Genomic DNA, 15,671 nt, shown 5'->3' with positions numbered 1-15,671 from the left:
GCAAAGCACCAAGATGCACTTCTCAGCCGTTGTCGAGAAAATCGACAGTTAAAATAAACCTTTGCTGTGAAATACTCTCTACGATTAATAGTTTTCTACAGCGTCGTGGCGCAGCGGTAAGCGCTCGGGTTCGTAATCCGAAGGTCGCCGTATCGAATCTCGCACCATGCAATTTTATATATATATATATATATATATATATATATATACTATTAATGAATTGCTTATGCATGTTGGTGAAGGCGGATCGCTCTCCAATTGTACCGCCTCCATTTTTCCGTTTTTTAACAGGGTGTACCAAAGCTCTTCCGTCCGCACTGATTTTCGACGATGTTATAAGTTGCGCTAGGGGCCGCATCTACCTTCTTTCGAAGTTAGCAGGCAACTAAGCTGTTATGCGGCTGCTCGTTTCGGCCCATTCAACAAAAAATGGCTCTGAGCACTATGGGACTTAACAGCTGAGGTCATCAGTCCCCTAGAACTTAGAACTACTTAAACCTAACTAACCTAAGGACATCACACACATCCATGCCCGAGGCAGGATTCGAACCTGCGACCGTAGCGGTCGCTCGGTTCCACACTGTAGCGCCTAGAACGGCACGGCCACTCCAGCCGGCCCCATTCAACATCTGTCCTTCAAGTGTAACGAGCGAGTAACGGAGTTTATATTTCATACCTGCCACAGCGAATTTGTGTTCGTGGGGTCTCTATTCTAATTCGAACGTTTGACTTACGCTATACGTATTCGTTTCGGAATATCGTTTCTACGTCTTCCGTTAACTATACGTGGTTAACATTATGAAGACAATTAATAACATTTGTGAAATATAACTTTGTTTGCGGAAAACATAATGATGTTCGAAGTCGCCAGTTTTTCCACGACAAACGACTTTCAAGAACTTATTATATGCATAATTGTTGCAAATGATTTCCGGGAAATATATATATATATATATATTTGAATTGCAAAAAATAAATACTAAAAAAAGGTTGCATGGCGCGAGATTCGATCCGGCGACCTTCGGATTACAAATCCGAGCGCTTACCGCTGCGCCACGACGCTGTGGAAAACTGTTAATAGTAGAGAGTATTTCACCGCAACGGTTTCTTTTAACTGTCGATTTTCTCGACAACGGCTGAGAAGTGCGTCTTGGTGCTTTGCCACATTACACCTCTGGCCATGAGCTTTTGTTATGCGCAGTATGAATCGAATCTGAATTTCACAATTGGCGGCCTCCCCTTGTCAGTGGAGGATGCGGATAGGAGGGGCGTGGGGTCAGCACACCGGTCTCCCGGTCGTTATGATGGTATTCTTGACCGAAGCCGCTACTGTTCGGTTGAGGAGCTTCTCAATTGGCAACACGAGGCTGAGTGCACCCTGAAAAATGGCAACAGCACATGGCGGCCTGGATGGTCACCCATCCAAGTGCCGACCACGCCCGACAGCGCTTAACTTCGGTGATCTCACGTGAACCGGTGGATCCACTGCGGAAAGGCCGTTGCTACGGAAGGTATTGGAAGGGAGGAGTAATTCGGAATGTGGGTAGGGCTATAATCAGAAAGGAAAAATGTGTAGGGCAATAGAGATAAGGAAAATGGGGAGGGCCGGCCGCGGTGGTCTCGCGGTTCTAGGCGCGCAGTCCGGAACCGTGAGACTGCTACGGTCGCAGGTTCGAATCCTGCCTCGGGCATGGATGTGTGTGATGTCCTTAGGTTAGTTAGGTTTAAGTAGTTCTAAGTTCTAGGGGACTAATGACCTCAGCAGTTGAGTCCCATAGTGCTCAGAGCCATTTGAACCAGCCAAAATGGGGAGGAAAGAGAAAAGGGTGGACAGCTCATGAGATGGCATAGGTGGGAAAGTTGCAGTTGGTCTGATGAATAATCACGGGGCAGATTTCATTCTCTAAGAAATGGAGACTTTTAAGTTTCGCTGGAAGGGTATATGGACAGTTCATAGGCGTACGGTTCGTGGAATACGTCGGTATAGGCGCGGCAGCATACCAGGATCGTAAATTAGAGAGAAGACAATAGCATTGATGGAGTCGGCATTAGGGATCGTTTACGTAGTTCTGATGCGTTCAATGTGACTGAGGAGAAGTGGAATGTGATAAAATTGTAATGGATCCATGTGGGGGATTCTGAAAGTGAGGCGGAATTGCAGAGCGTTCTAGCATTTAGACGGGCTGACAGAACTTATATGGAGCGAATATTCAAGCATCATTTGTTTAGGAGAGGATAGATCAGAGCAAGGTTTTGTAGGTTTGGAGGATACTGGAGGGGTGTAATCCCCAAATTCGGCCAGTAAGCAGTTTTAATCCAATGTTGGGTTTCTGCTCGATGGTGAGTAGGTGAGATTTTCAAGTTAGTTGCTGGCTGAGGCTTAGCTCAAGATATTTGAGTGTATTACTTAAATTTTTTTTGTACTGTAGTCAGAATCCATACAAAAGTCTACTTCACTTAACGGTACAAAATAACAGGTGCTCCAAAAACAAAGACTTACATAATTCACAATTTACATAGTTTACACAGGGGAACAAAACAGAACAAAACCAAATGACCTTCGTCTAGAATTGGACAATAGCAGGTGCACCGCCTTCAGCCTTCGTCAGCTCTTCGTCACTGCACGTGTCAGGGCGGTATGGACAGTGGCACAGGTGGTCCACGTCCTTCTCACCTCTGCATTCGCGCTGTGTCGGTCGTCTGGAAAATCCCCTTTTGAAAAGGTTGTACCTGGATTTACCGACACTGAGCCGTAGCCTGTTCAGTGATCCCCAGATGGATCAATCTAAAGTATCTCCAGAATGCAAACACTCAGCAGGTTTCATCCACGTTGGAAATTGGTCACATCTAGCAGTCCACAGTTCTTCACTGGCAGTTCGTGGAACATAGGGCTGACGCTGAAATGAAAGAAGTTCTTCTGAATTTCAACCTAGATCTTCATGGATGATGACTATGTAAAAAGTAAAAATGATTTAGTTCAACCTTGTTCTTAACAACGTCTGCGGCTACAAGTGGTGCAACACCAGCCAAGCAATAAACCTTGTCTGTAGCTGATGGTTTCAGGCATTCAGTGGTCGGTGCTGCTCGTTTCATTTTGAGAACCTTATCTATCAATATCTATCGTTATCAGGAGAAACAAAACAGGCGTTCTACGGATCGGAGTGTGTATGTCAGATCCCTGAATCGGCCAGGTATGTTGGAAAATTTAGAGGGAAATGGATCGGTTAGTTAGGTATAGTTGCAATCAGGGAAGTTCGGTGGCAGGAGGAACAAGATTTCTGGTCAGATGAATACAGGGTTATAAGTACAAAATCAAATATGGAAAAGAAAGGAGTAGGTTTAATAATTAACAAAAAAATAGCAACGCAGATAAGTTAATACGAACAACTTAGTGAATGCATTCTTTTAGCCAAGATAGACACAAAGGCCACCCCTACCACAGTAGTACAAGCTTATATACCAACTAGTTCCGCAGATGATGAAGAGATTGAAGAAATGTATGATGCGATAAAAGAAATTATTCAGATAGTGAAGGCAGACGAAAATTTAATAGTAATGGGGGATTGGAATTCGATGGTAGGAAAAGGAAGAGAAGGAAAAGCAGTAGGTGAATATGGAATGGGCGTAAAGAATGAAAGAGGAAGCCACCGGGCAGAATTTTGCACATAGCATAACTTAGTTATAGCTAACACTTAGTTTAAGAATCTTGAAAGAAGGTTGTATACATGGAAGAGGCCTGGCGGCAATGGAAGGTTTCACATAGATTATAAAATGGTAAGAGATTTAGGAACCAGGCTTAAATTGTGAGACACTTCCAGGGCAGATGTGGACTCTGACCACAATTTATTGCGGATGAACTGTAAACTGAAGAAACTGAAAAAAGGTACGAATTCAAAAGGACGCGACCTGTATAAACTGAAAGAACCAGACGTTGTAGCCGGTTTCAAAGGGAGCATTAGAGAACGATTGACAAGAACAGGGGAAAGAAATACAATAGAAGAATAGTGGGTAGCTTTGAGAGATGAAATAGTGAAGGCAGCAGAGGATCAAGTAGGTAGAAAGTAGAAATCCTTGGCTAACAGAAGAGAGGTTGAATTTAATTGATGAAAGGAGATAATATAAAAATATAGTAAATGAAACAGGCGAAAAGTAATGCAAGCGTCTCAAAAATGAGATCGTCAGGAAGTGCGAAATGGCTAAGCAGGGATGGCTAGAGGACAAAAGTAAGGTGGTGGAAGCTTATATCACTAGGGGTAAAGTAGATGCCGCCTACAGAAAAATTAAAGAGACCTTTGGAGAAAAGAGAACCACCTGTATGAATATCAAGAGATCCGATGGAAAACCAGTCCTAGCAAAGAAGATAAACCAGGGAGATAGGAGTATATAGAATGATCATACAAGGGCAATGTATTTGAGGGCAATATTATGGAAATGGAAGAGGACGTAGATGACGATGAAATGGGAGATATGATACTGCGTGAAGAATTTGACAGAGCACTGAAAGACCTGAGTCGAAACAAGGCTCCCGGAGTAGACAACATTCCATTAGAACTACTGATAGCCATGGGCGAGCCAGCCACGACAAAAATCATCCATTTGGTGAGCAAGACGTATGAGAAAGGCGAAATCTCTTTCGTTTACAGAACACTAACACGATTTGAAAAACTGTCAGAAGCCGACATCGGGGAAGATCAGTTTGAATTGCGTAGGAATGTTGGAACACGCGAGCCAGTTCTGAGCCTACGACTTATCTTAGAAGATAGGTTAAGGAAAGGCAAACCTACGTTTCTAGCGTTTGTAGATTTAGAAAACGCTTTTTACAATGTTGACTGGAATACTCTCTTTCAAATTCTGAAGGAGGCAGGGGCAAATTCAGGGAGGGAAAGGCTATTTACAATTTTTTGCAGAAACCAAATAACAGTTATAAGGATCGAGGGGCAAGAAAGGGGGGCAGTGATTGAAAAGGGAGTGAGACATGGTTGCATCCTATCCCCGATGTTGTTCAATCTGTATATTGGGCAAGCAGTAAAGGAAACAGAAGAAAAATTTGGAGTAGGAATCAAAATCAATGGAAAAGGAATTGTAATTCTGCACAGACAACAAAGGACATGGAAGAGCAGTTGAACGGAATGGACAGCGTCTTGAAAGGAGGATGCAAGATGAACCTCAATAAAAGCGAAACGAGGATAATGGAATGTAATGAAGTCAAATTAAATCAGGTGAAGCGAGGGATTTAGATTAGGAAACGAGACACTTAAAGTAGTAGACGAGTTTTATTGTCTGTTATGGAAAATAACTGATGATGTTCGAAGTAGAGATGACATAAAATGTAGACTGGCTACGGCAAAGAAAGCGTTTCTGAAGAAGAGAAATTTGTTAACATCGAGTATAGATTTAAGTGTCAGGAAGTCCTTTGGTTCAAATGGCTCTGAGCACTATGGGATTTAACAACTGTGGTCATCAATCCCCTAGAATTTAGAACTACTTAAACCTAACTAACCTAAGGACATCACACACATCCATGCCCGAGGGAGGATTCGAACCTGCGACCGTAGCAGTCCCACGGTTCCGGACTGAGCGCCTAGGACCGCGAGACCACCGCGGCCGGCAGGAAGTCCTTTCTGAAAGTATTTGTATCGAGTGTAGCTATGTAAGGAAGTGAAACATGGACGCTAAATAGTTTGGACAAGAAGAGAATAGAAGCTTTCGAAATGTGGTGCTACAGAAAAATGCTGAAGATTAGATGGGTAGATCACGTCACTAATGAGACAGCATTGGGGAGAACAGGAGTTTCTGGCACGACTTGACTCGAAGAAGGGATCGGTTGGTAGGATAAGTTCTGAGGCATCAAGGGATCGCCAATTTAGTATTGGAGGGAAATGTGGAGGGTAAAAGTCGTAGAGAGAATGCACGAGATGAATACACTAAGCAGATTCAGAAGGATGTAGGTTGCAGTAGGTACTGGGAGATGAAGAAGCTTGCACAGGATAGAGTAGCATGGAGAGCTGCATCAAACCAGTCCGCAACAATATTTATACAAACGGAATCTTTCTTTCTTTTGAGTCACCTACGCCTTCAATTACTTGCTGGATGTATTCCAATCTGCGTCCCCTACAGTTTTTGCCCCCTACAGCTCTCTCCAGTACCATTGAAGTCATTCCCTGTCCTTTCATCCTGTCGCTACCGCTATTACTTTTCAGTATTTTGCACGTATTCCTTCCCTCTTCGATTCTGCACAGAACCTCCTCACTCCTTACCTTATGGACCCACTAAATTTTCAACATTCGCCTGTAGCACCACATTGCAAATCATCCATACAGTGCTGTGCTTCAAACGCACATTCTCAGAAATTTCTTCCTCAGATTAAGGTTCAAATGGCTCTGAGCACTATGCGACTTAACTTCTGAGGTCATCAGTCGCCTAGAACTTAGAACTAATTAAACCTAACTATCCTAAGGACATCACACACATCCATGCCCGAGGCAGGATTCGAACCTGCGACCGGAGTGGTCACTCGGCTCCAGACTGTAGCGCCTAGAACCGCACGGCCACTCCGTCCGGCTCAGATTAAGGTCTATGTTTGATACTAGTAGACTTTTCTTGAACAGGAATGGCCTTTTTGCCAATGCTAGTCTGCTTTTGATATCCTCTTTGCTCCGTCCGTCATTGGTTATTCTGTTGTCTAGTAGTATAATTCCTTAACTTCATCTACTTCGTGATCATCAATCCTTGTGTTAAGTCTCTCGCTGTTCTCACTACTTCTACTTCTCATTACTTTTGTCTTCCCTCGATTTACTCTCAACCCATATACTGTAATCATTAGACTGTTCGTCCAATTCAGCAGATCCTGTAAATCTTCTCCACTTTCACTCAGGATACCAATGTCATCAACGAATCGTACCATTCATATCTTTTAATCTTCAATTTTTACTCCTGAACCTTTCTTTTATTTCCATCATTGCTTCTCCGATATACAGATTGAGCAGTACGGGCGAAGGACTACATCCCTGTATTACACCCTTTTTAATCCCTTTTATTCCCTCTTGGCTCCTCAACAAACTATATATTACCCCTCTCTCCCTGTAGCTTACCATTTTTTCCGAATTTCCAACATATTGCATTATTTTACATTACCGAAAGCTTTTTCCAGGTCGATAAATCCTATGAACGTGTCTTGATTTTCCTTTATTCTTCCTTCCATTATCAACCGCAACGTCAGAATTGCCCCCCTGGTGCCTTTACCTTTCTTAAAGGCAAACTGATCGTCATCTAACACATCCTCAATTTACTTATATTATTCTTGTCAGCAACTTGGATGCATGAGCTGATAGGCTGATTGTGCGGTAATTCTCGCACTTGTCAGCTCTCGCAGTCTTTGGAATTGTGTGGATGATATTTTTTTCCGAAAGTCAGGCGGTATATTGCCAGACTTAAAAGAAACACACCAACGTGAATAGTCGTTTTTCACCACTTCCCCCAATGATTTTAGAAATTATGATGGAATTTTATCTATCCCCTCTGTCTTATTTGATCTTAAGTCCTCCAAAGCTCCTTTAAATTCTGATTCTAATACTCGATCCCCTATCTTTTGTAAATCGACTCCTGTTTCTTCTTCTATCACATCAGACAAATCTTCACCCTCATAGAGGCTTTCAATGTATTCTTTCCACCTATCCGCTCTTTCCTCTGCTTTTAACAATAGAATTCCCGTTGCACTCTTAATGTTACCACCCTTGCTTTTAATTTCACAGAAGGTTGTTTTGACTTTCCTATATTTTGAGTTAGTCCTTCCGAAAAATCATTTGTTTTTCAACTTTATATGTTTCATGCAGCCATTTCGTCTTAGCTTCCCCGCACTTCCTACTTATTTCTTAATTCAGCGACTTATATTTCTGTATTCCTGAATTTCCCCGGATATTTTTGTACTTCCTTCTGTCATCGATCAACCGAAATATTTCTTCTTTTACCCATGGTTTCTTCGCAGTTATTTTCTTTGTACCCATGTTTTTCGTTCCAACTTCTCTGATTGCCTTTTTTAGAGATATCCATTCGTCTTCAACTGCACTGCCTACTGATCTACCCCTTATTGCTGTATCGATAGCCTTAGAGAACTTCAAACTATCTCGTCATTCCTTAGTGCTTTCGTATCCCACTTCTTGGCGTATTTGTTTTTCCTGATTAATCTATTAAACTTTAGCCTACTTTTCGTCACTAGTAGATTGTGATCTGAGTCTATATCTGCTCGTGGGTACGCCTTACATCCCAGTATCTGATTTCGAAATCTCTGTCTGACCATGATGTAATCTAACTGAAATCTTCCCGTGTCATCCGGCCTTTTCCAAGTAGGCTTCCGCCTCCTGTGATTCTTGAACACAGCATTGGCTATTACTAGCTGAAATTTGTTACAGAACACGATTAGTCGCTCTCCCCCCTCACTCCTTGTCCCAAGCCCATATTCTCTTGTAACCTTTTCTTCTTCTCCTTCCCCTAAAACTGCATTCCAAACCCCCATGACTATTAGATTTTCATCTCCCTTTATATACTTTATTACCCTTTCAGTATTCTCATATACTTTCTCTATCTCTTCATCTTGAACTTCGACTTCGGCGTGTCGGTGTTGGTTTGCTGTCAATTCTGATAAGAACAACCATATTGCTGAACTATTCACAATAACACACTCTCTGCCCTACCTTTGCGGGTTTTCAAAGAAATGTGACCCTCAACTACGTACCCTGAGACTCAGAGTTGAAATATTAAAAGTGTTGGCTGATTTCGTTGTCTAGGGGCTGGGATACGTAGTAGCCGCGTTACAGGCCAAATACTGCTGAGTCTACAGTATACAGTATGAATATAAACATGAATCGAATAGTTGAAGGTATCTATCACTCGGCAATTGCGAACTTTGAATGAATAGACATTTATAAATGAAAGATTGCAATTAAATAAAATCTGCAGGTACTATTTTTAACGACTTTATATGATGAGTACGATAGCAGAAGTACCTTTAAGAACGCCGTTTATTACTGCAAAACACTTACTGGTGTCGATGGTCCAGCAATTAAATAAAACATAAGTTGAATAACAGGGAAACAATAGATTCCTACTTCACGTAATTAGTTATGAACAACAACACAGCTCGGGAGATATTCACTTCTAAACGCATACTGTGTCTTCACTGCAGAAGCCACGGAAATCTCACAAGTGCACAAGTCGGCACTACGAAATATTTCTATCTCCCGCGACCACACGCAAACTGCTCAACAGTCTCCAAGTATTTCCTGCGATCGTCCGTCGCGCCTTCCAGTCCAGCACACCTCCGCGTCCTCTGCCACCCGATGCTCCTCCCACACTTTCATACAGTCTCCCCATTGACTTCGGTAGTCGCCTGCCGTATTAACGAGCACTGTGATTGGCTAGAGCGCTACCGCCATGTCTCCAAGCCAATGCACACTCACAAACATATTGAAACACATACGAACTACCGGATTCACATTTAAATAACTTGAAATTAAATAAATATTCCTACGGCTGGACCATAAACACACTATAACACACATTATTAAATACATAAACAAATTAAATAAACATACACTACTGGCCATTAAAATTGCTACACCACGGAGGTGACACTCTCGGCACTTACAACTTCGTCTTGGAAACCCCATACGATTTATCATTAATTATTAATTATGAAAGGGCCAGAGGAATCTTTCAATTGTGACATTCACGCACGTATTTTTTTTCTTTTTTTCGTCGGGTAGATCGTTCGCCTGGTGCAATTCTTTCGTTTTGACGCCACCTCGGCGACTTGCGCGACGATGGGGATGAAATGATGATGATTATGACAACACAACACCCAGCCTCTGAGCGGAGAAAATCTCCGACCCAGCCGGGAATCGAACGCGGGCCCTTAGGATTGACAGTCCGTCGCTCTGACCACACAGCTACCTGGGGCGGACAACTGTTAATACTTACACCACAGAAGAAATTCTGAAACTAATTTGGAAGTTTTATCCCGAGAATCAGTAACTGTGATATGTAACGATTCTCACAATCCGCGAACGCGTGGTCGTCACAAACAAAAATTCTACACAAAATGAGTGATAAAATTCAGAGTAGCTGGACAAATTGGACAGGATACATTACTGTGAGTCTCGATCTGCGAACTTGAGGCTCTCAGATCCGTACTTAACACGTGTTGAGACAACAAAGACCTGAGGAAACTAGATTCCGAAGTGAAATCGAAATTAGCGACGTTTCAGAAATCTGTTCAATTATACTATATGCGCCTGATCAGCAACGAACTAAATCACAGTCATATCCACATGTTTGAACGAGGGTGGAGCAGAACAACAGCTTACATGTCTCGTTAAGGGCAGCTGCTCATAATATCATGAAATTAGCAAGAAAAATTCTTTATATGGCTCAACGAGCAATGAGCGATGAGAGCAAGACGTAAATTCTGACTGGAAAAAATAAGATAATGAATTAGCTACGTAAGAATAGGCACACTCACACTTAGTCAGTGCCGTCCGTCTCGCAGTATCCAGGATCACTGCAGAGCGAACTCTTTTGGAACCCACGCATCCCATTCCTCCGGAAGCGCCCAGAGATCTCCTTATTAGTGCGATGGCAATCTGTAAATGCGCTTCGTCCAAGGCGAACAGGAACCCCTTTGCTACGTCGTACGTGCTTTATAGGGTTGGCTATTCTGCCACAGTAGCAGACTGATTTTGCTCCGACAGATCTACACTATTGGCCATTAAAATTGCTACACCAAGAAGAAATGCAGATGATAAACGGGTATTCATTGGACAAATACATTATACTAGAACTGACATGTGATTACATTTTCACACAATTTGGGTGCATAGATCCTGAGAAATCAGTACCCAGAAAAACCACCTCTGGCCTTAATAACGGCCTTGATACGCCTGGGGATTGAGTCAAACAGAGCTTGGATGGCGTGTACAGGTACAGCTGCCCATGCAGCTTCAACACGATACCTCAGTTCATCAAGAGTAGTGACTGGCGTATTGTGACGAGCCAGTTCCTCGGCCACCATTGACCAGACGTTTTCAATTGGTGAGAGATCTGGAGAATGTGGTGGCCTGGGCAGCAGTCGAACATTTTCTGTTTTCTGTATCCAGAGAGGCCCGTACAGGCCCTGCTACATGCGGTCGTGCATTATCCTGCTGAAATGTGGGGTTTCGCAGGGATCGAATGAAGGGTAGAGCCATGGGTCGTAACACATCTGAAATGTAACGTCCACTGTTGAAAGTGCCGTCAGTGCGAACAAGAGGCGACCGAGACGTGTAACCAATGGCACCCCATACCATCACGCCGGGTGATACGCCAGAATGGCGATGACGAATACACGCTTCCAATGTGCGTTCACAGCGATGTCGCCAAACACGGATGCGACCGTCATGATGCTGTAAACAGAACCTGGATTCATCCGAAAAAATGACGTTTTGCCATTAGTGTACCCAGGTTCGTCGTTGAGTACACCATCGCAGGCGCTCCTGTCTGTGATGCAGTGGCAAGGGTAACCGCAGCCATGGTCTCTGAGCTGATAGTCCATGCTGCTGCAAACGTCGTCGAACTGTTCGTACACATGGTTGTAATCTTGCAAACGTCCCCATCAGTTGACTCAGGGATTGAGACGTGGCTGCACGATCCGTTACAGCCATGCGGATAAGATGCCTGTCATCTCGACTGCTAGTGATACGAGGCCATTGGGATCCAGCACAGCGTTCCGTATTACCCTCCTGAACCCACCGATTCCATATTCTGCTAACAGTCATTGGATCTCGACCAACGCGAGCAGCAATGTCGCGATACGATAAACCGCAATCGCGATAGGCTACAATCCGACCTTTATCAAAGTCGGAAACGTGATTGTACGCATTTCTCCTCCTCACACAAGGCATCACAACAACGTTTCACCAGGCAAAGCCAGTGAACTGCTGTTTGTGTATGAGAAATTGGTTGGAAACTTTCCTCATGTCAGCACGTTGTAGGTCTCGCCACCGGCGTCAACCTTGTGTGAATGCTCTGAAAAGCTAATCATTCGCATATCACAGCATTTTCTTCCTGTCGGTTAAATTTCGAATCTGTAGCACGTCGTCTTCGTGGTGTAGCAATTTAAATGGCCAGTAGTGTAGATACTGAAGTTTACCTTGTACACTCTCATTCATGCTTTCCATTTGTCAGGTGAGAGGAGGAAAGGATGTATATGCTGACATACTGCAAACTGCACATAGATGTATTGAATATATTTGTGGGCTCCCATAACTACCAAAAAACTTAGTAAAATCTGAAGTGAAATGAAGATAATATACCTTGTGGCGACTATAGACGCACTCTGCTGCTAGGTCCTTCTTTTTACGTAGTTTACAGTGTGCGCCCAGAATTGAGGTGCCAGAGATGGGCACATTAAGTTAAATGTTAAGCAAAATAAAACCCTTCAACGGCTTCAGACTCGAGGCCCTTTCTCTCAAATTTGCGATGCTCCCAAACTTTCCTGTCGCTCCTCAAGCGCGGTCTTAGACATTTTAGATTATTTAAATAAACCCTTCACTCTTCATTCGAGTCGTTTCTTATGCCTACTTTAGGCTTGTGGTTCGATATCTCTTGCTGCATTTTTTTTTCTTTTGTGGCTTATAACATCTGTCAGTCTTCAATCCAGTTGGTTGTGCTCAGCAACTCCTACATGAGAATACTACTGTCATACGCTTCTCTTGCACTAAGTCTACATGTATACTTGACAAGTAATTCGTAAATTAGTTACAGTTTTCGTAATTTAGCCATTTCCTTAATTACACTATTTTGTTGCATATCAGACTTCATGCATAAGCAGTTGGAAGCACTGCCTGAGTATGGCATAATTCTCACAGCATCGTATCATCACATTAGCTGCCATATGCTTTACACATGTCCATCTGGTGATGAGCAGATTGCTACAACTAAGTGATCGTGTATTGACTCTTCTTGAAGTTTCTGTATGAGTGATACATCATTGACAAGCACTTACAACATTGTCGGATAAACGTGTTTATAATGCATGCAGTTTCTGCTACATTTACATTGAAGTGGATTTTGCTTCAAGGAGATGTTCAAGTACGCCATTCTGTAAAAATGTAACTGTTATTACATTTTGTCTCCTCGACCAGGACAAAAATTGCCAAACCACGTACACTAAGTTTTGTTTTCGTTCAACTTCAATGTGTGGATGGAACAGGCCGTCGTAGCCCATTTTGAATTGCCGATGATTTCGAAGAGGCCCACCAGTTATACTAATGACTGTCATTAGCGTCGTTCTCTGTATAAATAGAAAAGAGACCATGAAGAAAAATACGAATAGATGTTTACCCTAATACAAACTGCAAATCGCCCTGTGTCCAGTAAACTGAACTACCTATTCCTGAATCCTTAAAAATGGGTTTTGTGCACTCTATTCAGTCTTTTTCTAAAGACAGAAAGCTATCCAATTCGAAAGATGCAGACTCCTTTCCAAGCAAATTTCGGACTTGGAACCTGTCATTATTGAATACGGTCCACAATATTTGAACTGCGCACCTGTCAGTCATCCTCAGGCGAGCCAACGAAAACTGATAAACGGAGGCTCACCTGTGTATGTATGACTGGCAGGTGCCCAGTTCAAACATCGTGGACCGTATTGAACGACAACGGGCTGCATGCCCGAAATTTGTTTGCTCCTTCAGTTCGTTGGTAAAATTTTCAAATTCACCTGCTGTATCGTTGCTTGTAAGATACACACAGTAACTATCATTATCTCAAACACGACGTGTTTCTCACGTGACATGCTGGAAACCAAGGTTGAAGGCAATTAGGTAGATGCAGTATTTCTTGGCTTCTGAAAAACATTTGACTCAGCTCCGCGCCAACATTTATTAACAAAATTACGATTGTATGGGGTAGCAAACGAAATTTTTGAATGTATTATGTATTTCCGGTTAGGAAGACCTCAACGCGCTAACTTGCCTGGAGAAGGTTAACTAAGGCGTTCCCCAGAGAAGTATGTTGGGACCTATGATGTTCATCTTGGATATTTGTGACTTAGAAGACAATATTAATAGTAATCTCAGCCTATTTGCAGGTGATGCGCTGCTGAATTCCCAAATACTGTCTGATAGATCTGCACAAACATCCACTGAGATATCGATTCTGCTTTAAAATATTTCAAGAATCATCAACTTGCTTTGAATATTTGCAAATGTAAAATAATGCTCAACGCATAAATATGATATCGTATGAGACACTGTTGGAATTAGTCAACTCATACAAATACTTAGGTGTGACAATTTTGTTGGGGTATCACATGGAATGCTCACATCGCTTCAGCCTACATCTGCACTTACGGGTAAAGCAGGAGGTAGGCTACATTCTTCCATTGGTAGGATACAGGGAAAATGCAGTCAGTCTACAAACGAGATTGCTGACAAATCACTTTTCCGATTCATTCTACAACGTTCCTCTTGTGCGTAAGGCCATAATGAAATCGGACTATCGGGAGATACTGAGCACGAACAAAGAATGACAGCACGAATGACCACAGATTAGTTTGGCTCGTGGGAGAGTGTCACTGAGACTTTGAAGAAGTTGCAACTGTTGAAGATAGACCTCTGCTATAAACCAGCACCAGGTAAGGAATCTAGGGATATACTGCGTTCTCCTACGTATCGATCCCACAGTGAACGCAGAGCCAAGAATAGTTACAGAGTGCGCAGACAATGTGAACATTTACTCTTCTTGTGCTCCACACAGAAACTGAACGTGAAGAAACCGTAACATGCACATCACAGTGGTTTGCAGAGTACAAATACAGATGTGGACGAACATTTTTGCAAACCAGTCATGCGATCGCCGAACAGATGTTCACAAATTTAACAGAACTGGCCCTTCAGTAGACGTGTCAACTGGTTGACAGGTAGGTGAAGCCCACACGCTGTTTTTCGTCTCTGCTTCTAAACTCATTCCGCATATGCCTCGTAGATAGAATGTTATGCAAAAAGTCTTGTTGTTGTGGACTTCAGTCCAAAAACCGGTTTCATGCCGTCCCCACGCTAGTCTATACTGTGCAAGTCTCTTTACCTCTACTGCGACCTACAACCGTTTGAAAGTACTTGCTGTTTTCGAGCCTTGGTCTCCCTCTACCATTTCGAGCAACGCACTTCCCTTCATCACCAAAGTTAGGATTCCTTGGCGCCTCAGGATGGGCGCTAGTAACCGGGCCCTTCTTTTAGTTAGTTTAAGCCATAAATTTAATTGTACCCAGCGGGGTGAAGCAATGGTTGGCACACTGAACTCGCTTTCGGGAGGACGACGGTTGAAATCCGCGTCCGGCCATCCAGTTTTAGGTTTTCTGTGATTTCCATGAATCTCTCCAGGCAAATGCCGGGATGGTTCCTTTGAACGGGCAAGGCCTTGACACAATCCGAGCTTATGCTCTGTCTCTAATGACTTCGATGTCGACGGGACGTTAAACACAATCTTCCTTACTTTCTTCCTTCCGAACTTTAATTTTCCCTAATTCGGTTACCTACCTATTAATTATTTATTCGATCTATCCAACTAATCTTTAACATTATTCTGCAGCACTACATTTGATAAGCTTCTACTCTCTTGTTGTCTGAACTGTTTATTCT

At 42.9% G+C, this 15,671-nt stretch overlaps 1 protein-coding gene and 1 pseudogene across 1 annotated transcript in view; one reads left to right on the top strand and one right to left on the bottom strand.

Annotated features, from left to right (window-relative positions):
* LOC124613839 (LIM/homeobox protein Lhx3-like) overlaps nt 1-15,671 on the top strand; it is a 159,469-nt gene that overhangs the window by 55,292 nt on the left and 88,506 nt on the right. The gene's annotated exons all lie outside the window — the stretch shown is intronic.
* Nucleotides 1,387-1,504, bottom strand: LOC124614557 (annotated as a pseudogene).

Source organism: Schistocerca americana, chromosome 4, assembly GCF_021461395.2.
Source record: "Schistocerca americana isolate TAMUIC-IGC-003095 chromosome 4, iqSchAmer2.1, whole genome shotgun sequence".
NCBI classification, from domain to species: Eukaryota; Metazoa; Arthropoda; class Insecta; order Orthoptera; family Acrididae; genus Schistocerca; species Schistocerca americana.
Note: the sequence above shows the minus strand (reverse complement) of the source record. Positions and strands in the feature narration are given on the sequence as shown.